The sequence below is a fragment of the Ovis aries genome, chromosome X (genome assembly GCF_016772045.2).
Source record: "Ovis aries strain OAR_USU_Benz2616 breed Rambouillet chromosome X, ARS-UI_Ramb_v3.0, whole genome shotgun sequence".
Classification (NCBI taxonomy): domain Eukaryota; kingdom Metazoa; phylum Chordata; class Mammalia; order Artiodactyla; family Bovidae; genus Ovis; species Ovis aries.
Genome location: NC_056080.1, coordinates 98,668,747 through 98,674,483, shown reverse-complemented (window position 1 = coordinate 98,674,483; position 5,737 = coordinate 98,668,747).

Genomic DNA, 5,737 nt, shown 5'->3' with positions numbered 1-5,737 from the left:
TGTGTTCACTGCCCTCCTACTTAGCAATTGGCCAACTTGCCCTCCATCAGCATGGTTGCCCATATCAACAGTGACCACATGGTACCCAATGGGGTTGTCCCACTCTTCCAACTGAATAGAGAGATTCCAGAAACGGCCTGACACTTTCTAGCCTTAACCAGATGATACCCAGCTTCCCTGTTAATGGCACTGGCAAGACCCACAGAGAGTGGCTGGGAGGCAGGACGGTTCCTGCATCCTTGAAGTTTGAAGGGAAGCTGAAGAAGTCTCAGGCTGGCCTTGATGAATGAGATACCGTCACTTGAAAAGTTTGATCACTCAATTCCAAAACAGTGATTCTAATCACTGAGCAATCTGACAAGTAACTCACAAATTAGTAAGCAAACTGTCCCATCCCAAGCCAGGGCTAGAGTAAGTTCTGTATCCAGAGCATTCTTAGATGAGCTCCGTGACTTCTCGGCTGCTGTCCCCCCGAGGGGGACCTTGGGTCTCCACACCCCACGTGTGCTCGTCTGCCCCTGACAGCCTCACACAGGGGCCCGCCTGACTGCCATCACCACGGGATCTTTCCTACAGCTCTTCCACTGTCAGTGACATCGAGAAAACACTTTATTTTCAGCACAGAACCACTGGGGCTACCCGGGTGGGTACCCACATGGGTCCAAGACCAGGCAGCGGGACCTCCCTGCAGATTGTTCTGGATGAAATGACCAGTTTCTCCAAATTCTTCCATCTCTCCAATCTGGTAGCTCACAGTCCAGCATGAGCTTGGTATTTAGCTCTGACAATCCCGGTATCCCTGCCCTCAGCACTCCCCACACATATACCCCCTGTTCCCATAGCTCAAAGGGTTAATAATAAAGTGAAAATTCTGGATTAAGCTATTCTTAATTCTAAATTCTTTCACTTCCATGATTTCATGCAAACTTGCCAGCAACTCTGCTATTGACATGATTACCTTCACGTAATACATGTGGGTCAGTACTCTTGCCTGGAAAATCCCATGGACTGAGGAGCCTGGTGGGCTGCAGTCCATGGGGTCGCTAGGAGTCAGACATGACTGAGCGACTTCACTTTCACTTTTCACTTTTGTGCATTGGAGAAGGCAATGGCAACCACTCCAGTGTTCTTGCCTGGAGAATCCCAGGGACGGGGGAGCCTGGTGGGCTGCCATCTATGGGGTCGCACAGAGTCGGACACGACTGAGGTGACTTAGCAGCGCAGCAGCAGCAGCAATACATGTGGGTACTAAGACTCAAGAGTAGGCCAATGACCTGCCCAAGGTCACGTAGCCCAGATCCCAGGTCTGATCTCAGGGCTCTTTTCTCTCCACCATAATACTTACCAAGGGTTACCATCAAGGTGGCTGTTAGCTATTTAGTTCTCCCATCTGCTGTGTAAAGACCACAGCTTTTACATGAGTGAATCTATGACCTTGGTAGTAATAGAGCAATTCTCTTGTCTCAATCGTTTTTCCAATGTGTTACATGTGTTTCTGAGATTTACTAAGAGAAAAAAAACAGTACATTTTCCTTCAAAGTTATTTTCCTTCGAAAGTGCTGTTCTTTTTTAGGTGATGGTTGGGAAAATTCTGGGTGGAGGCTGACTCTAGCACTTGTGTGCATCATTATACAAGGGTGTTTATCTTGGCTCACTGTAGAAAGATTCATCTGTGTTAGAAGGTAACACGTACCATCAGAATTGAACTCTTAATTATGCTATTTAGGGAAAAAAAAATGATTCCAAGAGGCCTGGCATTTGGTGTAACCTGGGTAATCTGATGTTATTTCCCCGAAAATCCCTCAGCCTGGAAGTTCTCTCGTATAAAGCTGAAAGTAGTAGTCAATTTTCCCACAGTAACAAAGAGAAAAAAGGCCTCCTGCCTCTGAAAGACCCCAGCTCTTCTGATACAAGTAAGTCCCTGCCCAGATCATCTGTCTAGAACCATCCTTTCTTACTTTCTCCCTCACTTCCAAAAAGCTAACTTGAAAAGCATTTCTTTGACTACCTTTGGCATTTTACTCTTGCTGACTGCACACACATACACAAGCCGGCCCCATGTATTATCTGTGGGGCTTAATCTACACTCCCAGTTGATAATCTTATGAGATGCTAGCTAGCTGGGAAAGGGGTGGAATCAGGTGGATCAAGGTTTGAAACTGGAAAGTCGAGCCCAATAGGGCTAGAGCCCATAAACACATTTTTCTCTACAGTTTTGAGAAACTGACAAGCGGCTTGATCCACTCTGACTCACTGGCTGCGACCCTTCCCCCCCAAACACACCCATTCCTGAACTTTACGATCTGAAAGAATGGGAATTGTTTCCAGTGGGCTGGAAACTCACTTGAATGATACCTGGGTTAAAAAAACAACAAAAGGTGACAATTTCCTTTTTTCAGTAAGCAAAAACTCAAGAATTCCAAATAAGGATGTTTGCAAAGCCAGTTGAGACTTGTGTAGAAGCAGTTTTTCATTCTAAAAATCAAGTGTAACACAGAAAACAAGTAACCCCTCCAGAGATAAAACTAAGTAGCTATCTTTGTATCACATCTTTCTCCCATATAAACAATAAACTCTGCCCTTTCCATAACTGTTTCTCCAGCTGGACATAATTGAAAATAATTTTGTAACCCATTTGTTTTTTAAAAATGTAAAGATCCCCTGGAGTAGAAAATGGCAACCTATTCCAGTATTCTTGCCTGGAGAATCCCATGGACAGAGGAGCCTGGTGGACTACAGTCCACGGGGTCACAAATAATCAGAGACAACTGAACACACATGTACAGGTCGCTTAACAGAAACTTATTTTTCACAGCTGGGAAGTCCAAGATCAAGGTACAGGTATATTTGGTGTCTGGTGGGAACCTGCTTCCTGGTTCAGTTTAGTTCAGTTCAGTCACTCAGTCATGTCCGACTCTTTGCAACCCCATGAATCGCAGCACACCAGGCCTCCTTGTCCAACATCAACTCCCAGAGTTCACTCAAACTCACGTCCATTGAGTCAGTGATGCCATCCAGCCATCTCATCCTCTGTCGTCCGCTTCTCCTCCTGCCCCCAATCCCTCCCAGCATCAGGGTCTTTTCCAATGAGTCAACTCTTTGCATGAGGTGGCCAAAGTATTGGAGTTTCAGCTTTAGCATCATTCCTTCCAAAGAAATCCCAGGGCTGATCTCCTTTAGAGTGGACTGGTTGGATCTCCTTGCAGTCCAAGGGACTCTCAAGAGTCTTCTCCAATACCACAGTCCAAAAGCATCAATTCTTCAGCGATCAGCTTTCTTCACAGTCCAATTCTCACATCCATACATGACCACAGGAAAAACCATAGCCTTGACTAGACGGACCTTTTGTGGCAAAGTAATGTCTCTGCTTTTGAATATGCTATCTAGCTTGGTCATAACTTTCCTTCCAAGGAGTAAGCATCTTTTAATTTCATGGCTGCAATCACCATCTGCAGTGATTTGGGAGCCCCCCAAAATAAAATCTGCCACTGTTTCCACTGTTTCCCCATCTATTTCCCATGAAGTGATGGGACCAGATGCCATGATCTTCGTTTTCTGAATGTTGAGCTTTAAGCCAACTTTTTCACTCTCCTCTTTCACTTTCATCAAGAGGCTTTTGAGTTCCTCTTCACTTTCTGCCATAAGGGTGGTGTCATCTGCATATCTAAGGTTGTTGATATTTCTCCCAGCAATCTTGATTCCAGCTTGTGCTTCTTCCAGCCCAGAGTTTCTCATGATGTGCTCTGCGTTGAACAGTCATCTTTTTGGTGTGTCCTCAGGTAAGGGAAGGGGTGAGGGTATTTTCTGGGGTCTCTTACATAAGGGCACTGATCTCATTCATGAGTACTCCACACTTGTGACCTCCTAATCTCTCAAAGGCCTCACCTCCTAATACCACACTGGGGGTTAGGTCAAAACATATAAATTTGGAGCTACGTATTCAGTCTGTAGTAGTCACACAGCCTGAAATTCTTCAGAGCTGGAATTCCAAACCAGCTCTGCCCTTTCTAAGGAAAATGTTCTATTAGCCCAGGGGGATCTCTGCAATTTTTTCCTGGTTATTGCTTAGTGGCTAAGTTATGTCCAACTCTTCGGTGACCCCATGGACTGTAACTCACCAGGCTCCTCTGTCTACGGGATTTCCCAGGCAAGAATACTGGGGTGGGTTGCCATTTCAATTTTTTAAAAAAGAATTAATTTTAACTTTTTGTTTTTACAAAAACCCTGCATTTCAAGGTCTCAAAACTTCTGCTTCTAGCCCTTGTGGGCAATGATGGTGGGAAATAGAACTCAGCTCTGAGATCTGAGTTAACAAAAGATAAAACATCACTACTTCAGAATCTTTCTTTTGTTCCCGAATAGTGGGCAGGTGTTATGCCCAGAGTCCGAGTCCCCAAAACTGAGAGAATAAGACGTCCACAGCAATGCAAAAGCGTTGAAGGGGTTTTATTTCTAGCTCGAGCTAGGGCTCCCGCCACATCCAATGCAGTGGAGTGGAGCAAGGAGCCCCGAGCCCAGATTTACAGCAGTATTTATAGGCTTTAGAACAGAGAGTTGGCAAGGGCTGATTGGCTGCAGGAGTTTCCTAGTATTTACTAATTGGCTAATCTTTATTGGCTGGAGGGGTTTCCTGGTATTTACTAATTGGCTATTGGCTGCAGGGGGATGTCTTTTACGTCCTGATAAACTCAAACCAGGTTACAGGGAGTATGCTGATTAGACAAGTCCTGGCATCCGCGGGGATGACCTCACTGGGCAATGACTCAGCCTTTCCCGTGAGTCCTACCTTAGTCCCTGAAGCCTATCATGGCGTTTGTTAGGTCCCAACACAGGGAGAGGGAGAGAACAGTTTCTGTAACGATTATTCCCTTTAGTGAGAGCACTGACCCATAAAGGATTGGTGATGGTCCCTTGATAAAACCTGTTAGAGATGGGAGGAGGAACAGGGAGTTGTTTAATGGGTATAATTTCAGTTTCGCAAGATAGAAAGTTCTGGAGATATGCAATACAACATTGTGACTATACTTAACACTACTGAACTGTACAGTTAAAACAGTTACAATGATAAATTTTAAGTGATGTGCTTTCCATCACATTTTTTAAAGTCTAAAAAATATTTTTCTTAGTCGTGGGAACTTTTAAACGATGTCCCAGAAAGAAGAAAGAGAAAACTGATGCTCTAACAGGGCACACTTGTTGCTGTCTCCCCAACTTCATAGTCAATGCAGATCTGGAATCTCCAGATAAGGTGAAAATCAGGCCACAGAGCTCATCATAATATCAGAATGCAGGAGCTGACCATTTCCTTGCACCTAACATCTCTCTATGAAACAATCTACAATGACCTGCACCCACAGAGATTTTCTTACAGAATCATTCTCTTAGAATATATTTATAGGGCATTCCCTGGTGGTTAGAACTCTAGCTTTCATTGCTGGGGACCCGTGTTTGATCCCTGGTTAGGGAAGTAAGATCCTGCAAGATGGTGCAAACCCCTAGTTTTCTGGTTATGATTTGGTCATGTTGTGAAGGCAACAGCAGAGGATTTTATTGCAAATACTCAATATATTCTTTGCGAAGTTGGAAAGTGAAATACATTGAAATAACATAGGCCATGACATGACATTCTCATTTTCTGTTAGTTTGCATCCAACTTACTAATGACAGAAAAGGGACTTTGAGGAAGATAATTGAGATACATTTTTCAGAATTTCCCAACCCTTTTGCTAAGATTTTG